A 15,692-nucleotide genomic window follows, 5' to 3' on the forward strand; every position below is an offset into this window, starting at 1 on the left:
AAAAGTAAAGTTAGTGATGAAGTGATGCCGCCTAAATTTGCGAACTACACTTTGTCCTTTTCATTTACTCGAGCATACTTCTGTGTTTGTTTGAGCTGAGAATTCCTGCTTGTTAAACACAGAAGGTTTATCATCATGTTTACATATCATGGATGCGACGCACGGGTGAAAACAAAGAATAAAGTCTTGTTTTTATCATTTTTCTAAGTAAATCTAGCTCTTTTTTTCTTCACTTACAACATCCCAAGTATTATTCGGCAACCACTGAAGGCAAGCCAAGATGACGCCAGCTTGTGAACGCCGAACACTAGGTGCTTGGGTGCAACAATTTATTTATGTATTTATTCAATTTACGCCCAAAGGCCCTCCAGAAGAGGGTATTACATAGGGGGGTACAATCATAAGGGAGGGGGGGGGGTACAATGATCACTAAAACGTAGACACTAAAACGCAGACGCCCAAAAATGAAATGCATTTTTTTACTAGTGTAGGTGACTCCCAACTCAGCCTGCGGTGCAGGCATTCATCGTAGGCTCGAACAAAGATGGTTTATGGTTTATGGGGGTTTAACGTCCCAAAGCGACTCAGGCTATGAGGGACGCCGTAGTGGGGGGCTCCGGAAATTTCGACCACCTGGAGTTCTTTAACGTGCACTGACATCGCACAATACACGGGCCTCTAGAATTTCGCCTCCATCGAAATTAATGGAAAGCTCGAATAGCTCACATAATTTTTAAAAACACGCTTAACTGAACTACTCCAAATTTGTTCAAAAATTCAAAGCACCCGTACGCCCTTACGCACCCTTGCACTTTCGAAGAGTGCATGGATGCTTTAACGGTGCGGACGAGCTCAACCCACCATTTTCAAAAGAACAAGAAAAATAAGGGTGTGGAAAGGGTGCCCTTAGTAGTGTTATTCCTCTATGGATGCATTTTTTTTACTGTGACTGCCTAACCGTTTTGAATTATTTTACTTTTCTTTTTACTTTAAATTTCACGTCAAAATCAATGCGGTAGAACGTGACGGTGTTTGACAACAAAAGCGCACATCTACTATCACGATAGAAAGAAACGCGAAAAGCGCGGCGCTACGCGCCACCGTTCTATTTCTTTTATGACACTTTTACCTGGATGGTAATAAAAAGACCTTAGAGTCGTCCTAGAATGCATCACGGACAACTATAGTATCCTTTTACTACCACCGAAGTAAAAGCGTGCCTAAAAAACTTCACTTGGAACTTTGGTCCTCTAAAGTGCTGCAAGGCGAAAGCCTTTCCTGGCGCACTGTTTGGCATTGACTGCGAGACTCTTTGTCCTCTACTAGTGCTTTATTTGACTACACATTACAACCACCACACACTTTGACTGCCGACTTTGACTGCTTCTTTAGCACGACTCTCTCTCTCTGCTTTTGATGAATTCGGTTGTATCCATGGCTCTGTTCGCAGTAATGGGATATGCAATGAGGTCACCCACGGACGCCTTACGCTTCCTGTCGGAGCGGACGGCAAGTATTTTATCAGTTGTCGTCTGCTCCAAAAAGGGGCGTCAGGCATCCGTGGGCGACCCCATTGCTGCGAATTTGCGCACTCTAATGTCATGACCATTTCGACGAACTGAAAAGCGTGACACCTCTGCTGACAACCTTCTGTCGACAACGATGAGGCATTAAAGGCATTCGCCTTAAAAAATGTCAAGAGCAGAGCGCCTAGGCTCCGTTCTGTTCGCGTTTCTCTCCATCGTGATAGTACACTAAACATGGTGTACTCTCCACGTGTTAGCTGCTGCACATCCCGTATCATATCAGAAGCAGAAAAAGGCACGTAGATTAGGCTTTCGAAGCAATACTGAGATTTAAAGAAACTTTGAAGAAAGCTATGCAATTTGTACAAAAACCACGAAAAACTGACTAACAATTACTCAACGAGCGCGCTCGTCCATTCGTTCCTTCTTTCTTTGAATAGCAATTTTTTTTCCCAAATCTGAAAAGCGGTAAAAGAAACAAACCAACTAGCCTGACAACAGTTCCTGCTAAAGTTAGTTAGGAATGCAGGATCGGATGGTATCGCCACGATGGTTGTGTTCGAAACAAGAGGCATGGATTAGCATTGAAACCCTCTAGAAGATGTAGGAAGTCGGGTGCTATTTTTCATTAACGAAGTCAACGTCTTGACACCAAAAGCGCTTGTGACGCTGAGAAGGTTCAACCTTACAAACACTTCATCAAGGGGATGCCCACCCACCGACTTCTCAGCGCTAGATTCAGATAGACCGTTTAGAACTAAATGCGAAAAGGAAAAAGCAAGTGTTGCATACTTTTAAGAACAGGCACACTTATTGGCAAGAAGCCGTACATGGAAATGCCCAACTATCGGGTCCCATAGGTAGGTTTTAGTGATAAGCCATTCTCTCAACCATACATTTCGTGTCGTTACAAGTTAATGAACTGTGAGAACCCCATTGATAACGAAATTTCGAAACGTTCCAACAATGGTACCTTGTTTAAGAAATTCGTTCATCTTCTATAGCGTACTGCCCGCATTTTTTTACGCGTCTAAGGAGAAAAACTACTAGTTTATTTTTCCCTCCCTATTAGTTTTCTAAAAGAAGCGAATGATGTGAGCAAACTAGTATATTTTCGAAAGTCTAGCTCATTAAACGCAAAAGATATATTAAAGCTCCCTGTTTGACGTATGATTCAGCTGCTTATCTCCTATAAAGCCAGGACGACAACATTAATTGGGGCAGTGTGGTAATCAGTGGCATAGCAAAAATCCTGAGAGTACTTCCACTACAAGTGGCGAAATGACATTTTAACTTTTGTATATTATCTGCAGTTTTACAGTGAATCCCGAATATAACGAACACGGTGGGGATCACGAAGTAGTTTAATCACTGGCGTAGCCCAAATACTGCGAATACTTCCACTACGAGTGCCGAAATAATAGTCTAACTGGTGTGTATTATCAATAGTTTTACAGTCGAACCCTGATATAGTGAACTGTCGATAATTGGGCGTTTGTAAAATGGCAGTACATAACAATATATGCAGCCTCGCAAGAGAAACAGATTGCAGAAACGTGAGTGCCGCTCTTGTTGCGACGTTACAAATGCCGGCATGCTAAGCGGGCCGCTTGCTGAGAATGGTACACATAACCTGTTTTGCATTGAATTTGCAGCGGACGGTGTCGCTGCATATAAGATGTCCAGTAGTGTAAGCAGTAAACTAGAGAAAGAGCATTCGCTCTCTAAAATTCAGGTACAGGCGCCCAAATCTATACGTAGCTTGCGCGAGTGGCAACTTCTCTGAACGTGAGCGCCATATGAAGGAGCCGTCTTGTAAGCAAGTTGAAGCAAAGCGCATGCTCACAAAGCCTGCACCGCTGTGCTGTTCCTTCTAAGGACGGCTCTACCTTTTAAGGACGCCACCCCATGTTAGCTCACTTCAGACTTACTGGCGAGGTGAGGAAGGAATGGTTTTGCCCTTGTTTAAGGTTCCGAAGATCAATATTGTCAAACCGATGTTCAATCCAATGCTTACACCACAATGGTCTCTTCCACCCTCACCTATGTGTTATTAATCACAATCGGAATCGCCAACTTAATCCCCTATCCGGAGCTTTACAAGGGCGCTAGATTCTGGCACGAGCTGGAATCCGTCGTTTTCCCTTTTCCTGCGACCTCCGTATCCCCCGCACACATCCTAACTTCCCCTTCAGCCTTCGCGAGGGACGGAAACTGAGGCTCTCCGACACTCTTCTTTCCCCAGGCGTGCCGTTGCAAATACAGATGCGCCCCAGACACAGGACATAGGCTTAGCAGCGTATACCCTCTATGCATCGACTCATCTACTCCTCAAGCCTGAGCCTCATGTCCCTGTCCCAATCTTCCCAGTACCGTAGCTCTCGAGCCCCTCTCTACAGCCCGCGCCTTGTAGGCATTCCCACAGCTAATGCGAATCTTCAATAACACTTTCTACACTACACTGACTCCCAGGTCGTTCTGAACAATGATATCCAGCCTCAAGGCCTAAGAGCGAATTTCGAAGATGCACTCTTGATTCTCCATCCAGCCATCGTCACCATTAGAGAGATTCCTGACCATTCGGAGATTATTAGAAATAAACTGGCTGGTCAGTTAGCCCGCGATATTCAGTACAGGCGGAGGCAGTTCTGCTGATCAGCTCACAAGCCACGGCTCGAGCATCAGCCTACTAAAGCATCATCCGCGACAATTACAAGCGGTTTACAATGTACCTCATGCAACTCCCTGCGCTCAACACTGACCTCACTGCATCTCAATCACACATCGTCCATAAAATCCAGAAAAACTTCCTCCCCACATGCCCATTCTTGTTGCACCGTTTAAGTTCAGACCATTCATGACCAAACTCTCCTTTCTTTTATACGAAATTGGAACATTGTACTTTCTCCAGCGCCGTTGCTGTTTTCCCTCCATTTTCCCCGACCTTCCCCATATACTAGCGCGCCTGGTTAGCGTCGACCGATGGGCCCGACACTTTGACGTTAATTCATTAAGCCACCGACTGCTCAGTGCTTAATACTGCCCCAGAAAATAAAGTGATTTTCTCTTTCTCTCTATGGCTCCAAGATCAACTGCCCACTCTCGACACTCCTACAGTCGGTGAAGAGTGACAAAAAATACTATCCAGTTTTCTCTTGGAGAGTTTTATCAGGTGTCTATATTTATTGCACACCGCGAGGACTATCAGAAATACAGGGGCCCCCTCATCGCACGCAACGACACCTTAGAGAGCACAGCCGGCACTTATACTACCTGCACACGCCACTCAAGCCTACATTTACGACCAAATTCGATACGTCCATACCTTTCAGCTTGACACCGTGCCCAGCGTCAGCCGCCTGGAGAAGGAGGTCACACATCCAGACACCTCTGATCTTCTACAGATTTCGACTGGATCAGAATCACCCACCTGCATTCCAGCCGCCTACACTTACTACAAAAGGCCTCTTTAGGGTATGCAAGAAGCCCCACGCGTGCACCCTCTGTCATCGACCAAAGAGCCTCTGCGCATAACTGCCCGTCATAAAGAAGGTCTACGTGCTAGCCGACTAGGTACCGGGACGCACTTGCTGCCTCGGCAACAAGTCATCCCATGATTTTGCGAGCGGAAAGACGCCATCCACTCCGACCCGGACGTTTGAGTCCTCTTTCCACCCTCGCGCCCCGACCCCACAGAGCAGAAGAAGGGTGCAGTGTGCGAGGTTGGCAAGCGTCTACTAAAGCAATTCACGTCCCTCAAACATGCGCCTCTACTTCCGGGGCTTGTTCGAGGCACGTAGATTCTCATACACAACGCCTTGGCTGCAGCAGCCTTACTGCAGGCATCCTTGTGGAAGGAATACACCCCTAAAAGGGAACCACCGCCCGCCCAACGCCAAAATGACGACGAATACGATAAGGCCTTGCCGCTATCCACGATGACTTGGTCTACGTGCGACCCAGGCGGCAGCTTCACGATTTGGTGCCTTTTGTGGGAGTGCGTTAGGCTGCGGAAAATTTGCGTCCTTAACCACACTCCGGATATTCGCTACTTGCGAGTCTGGATTCTGCCCCGGTTCTCCGGTTGCGCCAAAGACACACTTCTATCATTGTGGTTCCTCGTGCGCACCACCGGCATCGTACTCGGCAAGTGATGTTTCCTCCCCCTACTTCATCTCCCTATCACTAGTCCATCGGGCCACCCTGATTCGTATAAAAGGATTGAATGAATATTTGTTACATGTCTTGTGATGTATCCCAATGAGACTCTTACGGCATTTCAAGTTGCGCTATTTTAACGCGAGAGGGTTCCTACCTCAGTGTGTGCAAAAAATTTGCCCGCTCCCCTTGATTTCGACTAGAATGTCATTAACCCGCGTTTGTTCCCTCACGTTATCTGCTCGCTTCTCATCTCTTAACGTTACCGCTATCATTTTTCTTTCCATGGCTAGCTCTGTTGTCCTTAACTTAAGCTGACCCCTTTTCGTTATCCTCCATGTTTCTGCCCCATAGAGTGAATACCGGTAAGATGCAAGTGTTATATTCTTTTCTATTGAGGGATATTGGTTAATTGCCCTTCATGATCTGAGAGAACCTGCCATGCGCTCTATCCCATTCTTATTCTTCTAGTTATTTCCCTCTCATGATCCGGATCAGCGGTCACTACCTGCCCTAAGTAGACGTATTCTCTTACTACTTCCAGAAGTTCCCTACGAATTGTGTACTGCTGTCATCTTGCGATACTGTTGAACATTACTTTTGTTTTCTGCATATCATTTCTAGACCCATCGTTGCGCTCTGCTTGTCTAACTCATTGATCATACTTTGCAACTCACCTCCTTAGTGAGTCAGCAATGCAATGGCATAAGCGAATTGCAGATTATTTAAGTATGAACCCTTATCCCCATCTGCTCTTATCCCCAAGTGTTCCCAATTGAGGCCTCAGAATACCTCCTCCAGATAAGCGGTGATTAGCACAGCTCAGATTGTGCCTCACTGTCTTACGCCCTTGCTTATGGGCATTCTGTTGCTTACTTTATGGAGGGTTATAGCTGTGCAGTTCCCATAGATATTGTGACGAAGACGAAGCTGGCAGTGGCGCGGGACGGAGCGCTCGCGCTAGGCCAGCAGCCATTAAATCATCTCATAGCCATCGTTCACCACGCCTCATTCTTTGGCTGGCCGCCGCGTTACAATATCTTCCAGTGTTTTCACATAAGACTCTTCTACACTGTGATTCAGCAGTGCCTGTATGACTGCCAAGGTTTTGCACTGAGCCAAATGCTTTCTCGTAATCAATGAAGGCTATACATAAGGGTTTGTTATAGGGGTAGAGTGTAACAGTAGTGTTTAAAAAAAACGCTTCCACAACGACCATGTGCTGCTCACGAACCGGTAGTTTGCGCAGCCGCTGCAGCAGTTCCGCTATGCAGTTCCACTTTTCGAAGCTGCAGCTGAAAGTGCACCGGTTATTATCTTGTCACCTGATTGTTTACTTCTTACTAACTGCTAAAAGAGGCGAGGAACAGAAATAAATCCTACCTAGTAATCTTTGTGAGGTTTAAGATCTTACGTAAAACCAAGGCGATATTTTTTAGAGCTAAAAATGTGAAGTGCGCTGTACATGCAGATTTAGTATTGGGTGGTAATATGATAGAAATAACTAATGTTGTAAAAACACTTGGCGTTCACTTCAATGAATTTATGTTATGGGACTATGACATCGAGCAAATGGAGAGTAAGCTAGCTCGCTCCTCTGCATACACAGAAGGTTAAAGTGCATGGTACCTATTAGGACAAAACTTATTTGCCATGCCCTCTTTGATTCTCATGTTAAATATTGTCATTTGGTTTGGGGTACAACGACGCAAACTAATATTCAGAAGGTTTTAACATTACAAAAAAATGCACTCAGAGCAATTGTGGGTGGTACATACTTAGCACCTCCGAGTTCTCTATTTGCAAAATACGCATTATGGATGCAAGGGTTATTCATCAGTACCGTGTAATTCAGCAGAACAAATCTCAGGTACATAGTGACACGACATTTTTTGCTGACCTTGCGAATCTACGGGAAAATACCGCTATTCACAACACAAGACACCACGAATATTGGTATGTACCTTGTCCACGCACAAATTACGGTTTTCAAACTCTCAGGTATGTGTTACCGTCCGTCCTTAATAGAAACAATTTCACTAATCTATCCATTCTTTCCGTTTCATATAACGCTGTCAGAAATATGTTCTTACAAAGGAGTCAATAATATCCAACTGTAAAATAAACTAAGTATCCATGTGCTGTGATTAAACTACCATTTACGTGTGTGTAACAGTAAAGAGACTATTCTGGTGATCTGTTATGAAGATATTGTACATATTAGTTATTTCATGCATTCTCTTGTTATAGTTTTACTGCTGTCTGTCATCGCCGTGCCAAGCCGCTACGGGAGATGGGAGCTTTGTCAAGCCGCGTGCGCGGCTTTTTTTCCTTTCTCCTCAGCCATTGTACATGACTGAAATAAATGACCTGACCTGACCTGAACCTGGCATTTAACTTTCATATGCATGAAATTCTCAATTATTTTAACTTACGGTTGATTTCCTTTAAGCGTTTGGAAATGATTTGATTTATGTGGTTTAACGCCCCAAAGCGACTTAGGCTATGAGAGACACCGTAGTGAGGGGCTCCGGGAATTTCGACCACCTGGGGTTCTTTAACGTGCACTGACATCGTACAGTATACGGGCCTCCAGAATTTCTCCTCCAAAGAAATTCAACCGCCGCGGCCGGGATTGAACCCGCGTCTTTTGGGTCAGCAGCCGAGCACCATAACCACTGAGCCACCGCGGCGGTGCTTGGAAATGATGACAGCGGAAAAACAGGCCTCGCGATACCCACCTTGCACTGAAGTCCATGGGTCGCACGCGCTAAGCCCACTTCAGAACCTTCGTTCCAACGGTCTCTGTTGGATCGCATCGTCATGCGCACATGTTTACCCGTTAGTCGTGCATACAACAAACTGCATAAAAGAAAATTACTTGCATTGAAATGGCTCCATCGTATGAAATTTTGTTTTATGTATGTAACCTGTTTTATTTCGCGTGTTTTCAACCAGTCGGAATATCATCCAAACTTGTTATGTATTAACTTTTCGAATGATGCACGGCTGGCGGTAATGCTTTGTATTATGTTGGTCGTATACAATCAATAAGGCTCGCTTAATCGATCTTTTTACTGCAGCCAAGAAAATTGTACAGAAAAATGGCCCTTTCATGTAAGGGCACCGCTCCGTCCAATTCGCAATTCAACAGTGCGGCCCTTACAAGAATGTGTTCATGATCATCGTCTTCAGCCTCATTACGCCCACTGTAGGGAAGAGGCCTCCCCCATGTCTCTACAATTAACCTTGTCTTTTGCCAGCTACGGCCATCCCCGCAAACTTATTAATCCCGTTTATGTAAGGTAATCCATAATTACCACATAAAAATATTTTGAGCTGCCGCTCAAATACACTGTATGAGTGATGGTCGCCGGTCTATTTTTTGCGCAAACGGTTTTACTCATACAATCTTACAAACAATAAATATCGTAATAAAGGTACAGTATAAACTTTCGCCGACACCAGCAGTGTAAATTCGAGATTTCCGAACACGATTGAGAAGAATGTTTCAAGGGCAACAAGAGCAATTGAAGAAAAAAATCACAACCTCCCGAGTATAAAGGCAGCAATGTCCCTGCAATACAGAAACTTCAGTTCTGCTATCCCCATAGAAGAACTCATCTGAAAGTTAACATGTTTCTTAACAGCTCTCGAGATCACTTCTTTACGCGTGCTGTTCCGCTACAGCAACTCATACTTCATCAGAAGGCGGTCGTCTTCCACGTAACCGTCACGCTCCAGGTCGGTTAACAAGAAACTACGTTTAACAACGTATATACCACCAGTCGGACAATCTGCTGGTTTGGAGAGACAGTTTGAATCGGCCTTTGTTGGTTTATAGCTGCTCCCTTTCTGTTGACCTGACACGGGATGTATTATGCTAAGCTTGATAGTGTGTGAGAAGGGCCATTGAAGGACATTATCGATTGCACCTTTGTGAAGATGAATCCAGGCATGCAACGACACAGAATCGCTGCCATCTCTCCTAAATACGACACCGGGCGACATGCTGTAGCCACGAAGGTATACCCGATCACACCTAATAGCAGAATGAGATTCTCTCATCGCGACGATCTTTTGCGCACCCACGTCGGCAACACTGAAGTGGCAAAACAGAGTATGCACTGAAATGTGGGCTAACACTTCTTCAAAGCGCCCCAGTGTGTTACTGCTGTTTTCTCGCATTTCCGTCTGCACCTCTGCTAGTTTCAGCGCGTTTTCTTCTATCTTCTCGTGATTTTCTTTAGCAACTTTTTCTACACGTTGTCCTAGAGTTTCCTTTAAAGTGTTTACACGTTCCGAGACTTTGTTCAGCCCGCAGCTAGGACTATTCAAACACTCTTGCACTTGCTCCTTAACCGCGCGCCTGATGTCAGCTGCATTTCGTGTGAAACACTCCCTTCTTTGCTGCGACAAATCTGCAAACTTGTCTTCCATGGTTTCTCTCAGGTTGTTGATGCTGTGGGAGACCCCGTTCAGTATCTTACTATTTACCTTGTTCTCGCTAACAACCTGCCTCAGCCCAGAACTCATTTCAGCCGCACGCTCGTGGAACAATGTCTCGAACGTTGCTGAGGTTGTAGTTTTCTTTGACATTTGTGAGCCTTCGAACGTGTCTGAGAGGATGAGGTCTTTGCAGTCTGATCTCAGATGTCCCCATACATCGCCGCAAAGGATGGTCGCCGAGCATCGAGGACAGGACGTGGAATGGTGCCCACATTCACTCTGGATGTGCCTGAAAAGCTCGGAAGCAGGCACCAGGGCTCCGCAGCCTGCTTCTTCGTTCCAACATCTGACCTGCAAGAAAAGGTAAGCATATTATGAAGCCCCGCAAGTAGACTTCTCAAAGCAGAATCCTGATTGTCCCCAAATTTATTGTCTTCATAAGAAGTTGAACAAAGAGCTGAAAATTTCAGCATCTTTTTAGATGCCTTACGGAAAAATTTGCTGTGGTTTAGCTCTGGCTAAAACTGTATTGACGCGATAGCAACAGCTGGCCGAGCGGAACTCACTTAGCCGAATTGCAAAGTCAGTCTCTCGCCGCTCCGTTTCGCTAGGCGTTCCTTCATCTTCGTCCCTGAACGTGGATTCACTCTCTCCCCTCTCCACTCCTCCCCCAACTCGGTCTCGCCAGCGCGCCGCCAGCAGCAGCTTCGCATACGTCACCAACCACGTGACCAGCCACTGTGGCCACGGCGCGGCCACGCTGAAGGCTCGAAATTATGGCGTAATGTAGGCGCGCGGCGCGCACACCAGCTACGTGCTCTCACATCATTCCGCGCATGCGCACAGCTGGCGGAGCGGTGGTGCCACGGCTCAGCTCGCAGCCACGCTGACTTTGCGAAGCGGGTGGCGCACTGTAGCTATCGCTACAAAATGAATTAGCAGCGAAAGTTTTCACCGATTCTACATCAAAAGGGTCAGCCCATGGGAGTTGCGCATGGGCAACGAAAGCCTCAAACAGATATAGTAAGTTGGGTTTGACGCGCTAAAGATACACGTGACCAAACATGTGTCGTAGCGGAGGTCTTCGATTCAATTTCGGTCGCACCAGACAGATTCAGCATAACGCGATTTGCGTCCATTACTGCGAGCCACTTCCGCGCATCACTAGTGCGCACTAGTTGATTGGTCCCGTAAGGTTAGACGTGTGCGTCATCACCTGGCACCATCTGACGCACGCAGGGCGATCTTCGCATGCGGAGCGGCTCCCCGAAAGAGCGGATTCTCATAGCAACCGCTCGTTGCGCCGCGCTAAATCACCCTATCCAGTGTTTTAACCTTGCCCATGGTTGCAGGGAAGCGACTCCACACACCGGAAGTGACACAATCTCCGCTAAAGGCTGCTCATGCAATTCCATTGGCAACGCATCATACCCTTAGATCTCCTTGTGAATTTCTGAATTTTGCCTTTTCCGAAATGCTGCCTACGCGGCCAAGATCTCTTCCTGCGACCTCAATGATTAGCAACAGAACGCCTTAGTCGGTTGGTTTATTGGTTTTAAGGGGTGCCACGACCCAAAGTGGCACAGGCTATGAGAGACGCCGTAGTGAAGGGCTCCGGAAATTTCGACCACCTGGGGTTCTTCAACGTGCACTGACATCACACAGTACACGGGCCTCTAGAATTTATCCTCCAAAGAAATTCAACGCTTGGCCTTTAGGAGTGAAACGCAACAGCGTGTTGTAGCGCTGCCTGTGAGTCCACGGAACGCCAGCGCCCGTTCGGCGCGATGCCTTGCCCTTTGAACGCAACGCTTTTTGAGGAAAGGAAATGGAGCAGTTATTCTCTGTCATCTCGGCGGACATCTGAACCGCTCCATACGGGAAGGGAGTAAGTGGGGGTGAAAGAAGAAAGAGGGGCCGTAATGAAGGAAATGAAAATTGTATTTGAGGAAAGGAAATTGCACAGTAACTGCCCCGCATATCTCGGTGGACACCCGTCAAAAGCGTGACACCTCTGCTGACAAGCTTCTGCTGAAAGCCTTCTGTCGACAACGATGAGGCATTAGAGGCTTTCGCCTTAAAAGGCTGAGAGGACACACGCTCCGTAAGAGGTCAGCAGCGGCGCCCCCGCTTCTCTTGTCCTCCTCCACAATCTGAAGTGGTGCGACCTATACTGGTAGGGTCCCCACGTCTCTGAGGCCTCCCCCCCCCCCCCCCAAACTTGCGTCTGTGACTGTCGGGTTGAATCGATCGGCCACTACCACGAACGGACCGCATAAAAAATTCTGCCGCTTAGGTCAGCGCTGCTACAGCCCTCAGAGTGTGGCAGACTGAGCTTGACGCTTAGAAGCGAACGGCTTGTAGTAATCCCGCCATTCAGTGCGAAGGGATGTCATTTCGGAGGCTAAGCGTGCAAAGGGACAAGCGGATAGTGAAGACAACAGGCAGCATCCTCGAGCAGCTGAAGCTTAATAACGGAGACGAAAACGCCGGAAGACCGGAAGGCTAGCGCATACACCGCGGCACGAATCGTACTCATCGGTCGTCATTTTCTGCGCCTGTTCAATGCGGTAGGACTACTAGGCGGATTCTCAGATGTCTGGCATACGTACCGTCGCGGAGAGAAGAATGTGAACCACGCTTCGGCGGTGAGTCTTCTGACGCTTTACCAAGTGAAAATCAATAGAAGGTTCATGCGTTTGGAAGTAAAATTCATTTTTGAGCTTGCCCATAAAAGCAGTAAACACATGTACTTCCACTACGCAGCGCTACAGAAGTGCCGAGGCGCGGTCCACATTACTCTGTCCGCGACTACGTAATTCGCTGAAGCCCACTGTGTGGCCAGTGGCCCACATGCCCACCGGATTGTTAGCAATCTCAAAGGTGTGTCTACCTGGTAGGCCTTCACGTGGGTGGAGGACTTCAGTCCTTAGCCAGGTCTTTACCCAAACATCTTTAAGATAAACGTCTTATAGTAAAGGCCTTTATTGTGAAGACCTTCATTGTAAATGCCTTCTAGGACATGACAGGTGCGCACATGGAAAGTTTTTATCCATGTATTTGCCGAAAAGTCTTTACGCTGAAGGCCTTATGGTGAATGCCTTCAGGGGGAACGTCTTAAGGTACATTTTTTTGTTAAGGCTTTGAGGGCAAATGCCTTTTTACCACAGGCCTTAAAGGTCTTATCGTAAAGACATTTACAGTTAGTGCCGTCGAGGTAAATGCCTTCACAGGCCTCGGGAAATTTCGACCACCTGAGGTTCTTTAACGTGCACTGACATCGCACAGCATACGGGCCTCCAGAATTTCGCCTTCATCGAAATTCAGCCGCCGCTGCCGGGATCGAAACCGCATCTTTCGTGTCAGCAGCCGAGCGCCGTAACCACTGAGGCACCGCGGCGGGGCTTTTCGACATTAGACTGCCTCTTTATACAAGCGTTGGGGCAAATACTCTGGCAGTACGAAGAAGTGTCGATGCAACTGAAATGGTCTAAAAACAACATTTAGACTGGGTAACACGGCAACTAGTTCTGTATTTGAGCTTTCTGCGGAAGACAAATTCCACTAGGACCGATGGCCTCAATGGAGCGCCCATAACTGACAAGCAGTATGAGGCCGTCTCGCCGTACCAGCCGAGCAATAAACATTTCCTACGGTTGTATATTTTCATATCGCAGGAAAAACTGCGATCGCTAATCCACGAATGTGGAATTTTCAGTCACTTAATCATGGTAAATGACAGCGACGGGGCACTTTCATCCGAATCCATCTACCGTGAAGGAGCAGCCTGTTATAAAGTTTGCTATGTCAATCGCAGTGCCTTAACGAACAGCATAGCGCGATGGACAAGCATTTTTTAGGCAGACGCTTCTTGTTTTTCAACGCCACCATACTGCGCTAATAGGCGCGGGCTTCCGCGTGGCGCCGAAGTCACATGTGGCATGCGCCAGTGAACTGGGCTGCTTCGACAGCCCTCAGGCAGCGAATGTTATCAAATGCGCGCCCCTAATCTTTCATAAAGTGGTCTCCGCTTCATCGCTGCCCAGGCAGACGAGGGGAGCAGAGTTAGGAGCGCACTGGAGCGTCTGCAGTGCCCCATGAATGATCACTGCAGGTTGCCCATATACGCCCGCCCCAAGGCCCAACTATAGGTGACGTAAGCAGATGTGGTACATTCTGCATCGTTCGCGCTACATAACGCACTTTACGTCTGTGTTTTTTACGAACGTTACAAAAGCACCTTACGGCTCACTATAGAAACCATGATCAATTTTAATTTGATTAGGTGGTGAGTCCGGAAGATATCAAGTTAGCGGATATGTCGGGGGAGCACGCTCCAGTGATAACTTAAGAAGGACGTGGCTGTAGGCCAATTGGTAGGACATTTCGAGGAGGAAAAGCGCAAAACGGGACGAGACAGAGGCAGGCGACAACACAGGGTGACAACACAGGGTAACAGCACAAGGCGCCAACACAGGACAATACACCGCCCTCTGTTGTCGCCTGCCTCTGTACCGCCCTTTCGTCTATCATTAGTACAAAAGGGTTGAGAATTGGGCGAGTTGGTACAAATTCATACTGCCGTGGCACCACAGGGACAGAGACAGAGTGACAACAACACAAGTGCTCACTAACAACTGACAAAATTTATTAAAAGCACAAAATATATAGACAGGGAAGTTAAAAGGCCTTATTACTTGAAATATTGTTAAAACATTGAAAGGGCCCGTTGTACAAGAAATAAAGTTGAAAAGGGTTGAGAATTGAGCGAGTTGGTACGAATTCATACTGCTGTGGCACCACAAGGACAGGGGCAGAGACAGAGTGACAACATCATTAGTAATCGCTTACCTCTCTGCTGAGCAGTTCCTCGGCAGGGTACTCTTTCCGTTCCACATCCTCTTCCCGGAACTCTTCGCTGTCGAGAGGGCAGGACCATGCGCCATTTTGGAAGCACTGCTGGCAGCAGGCATCACAGAGTGTGTGGGCGCAAGGTAGAACTGCCGCTTTTTGCGAACCAGGCCGCAGGCGGCGCACACCCTGTACTTGGGAATCGGCCTCACGAAGCGCACTGGCCTCCAGTCGAGTCCTTCCGAGAATCCGACCAGCGTGTACTGCAGGTTTCGAGAAGGCATCGTTGACGACATCGGTTTGCTGCGTACCGCTCAGCTGTTACTGCCTCTATTAACCCCGTACAGTGTGTTGTTATCGAAGCAGTTCATCGAAGTGTCACCAAAGCGCCATCCGCGGTGTTATCAGTTTCCGTTTCGGAAGGACCCTGCCGCTAAAAGAAGAAAGTTGCTCTCAATAAATTTCCTCATAGTTGCTATCTACTTGATAACTGCCCACACGAGACCTTTATCTTAACAAATCCTGCAGTCCCGGCCTAAACAATTGGCTCTGCAGCCCTTTTGCGTGTACAGACAAGTCCGGTTCGAACAACCCGTTTAGATAGCGCCAGTTCGAAAACTCGCTCCGGAGGTATGAGTTTGTTCTGTCACCACTTTAATATAAAACAGACGCGAGCGCCATCTCTCGGGTGGTGAGTGTAGCGCGGTG

At 47.3% G+C, this 15,692-nt stretch overlaps 1 pseudogene; it reads right to left on the minus strand.

The window, feature by feature from the left end:
* Window positions 1–9,368: 9,368 nt before the first annotated feature.
* Window positions 9,369–15,268, minus strand: LOC149329444 (uncharacterized; annotated as a pseudogene).
* Window positions 15,269–15,692: the final 424 nt, after the last annotated feature.

Source organism: Amblyomma mixtum, chromosome 9 (assembly GCF_055824585.1).
Source record: "Amblyomma mixtum isolate Tamu chromosome 9, ASM5582458v1, whole genome shotgun sequence".
NCBI lineage: Eukaryota > Metazoa > Arthropoda > Arachnida > Ixodida > Ixodidae > Amblyomma > Amblyomma mixtum.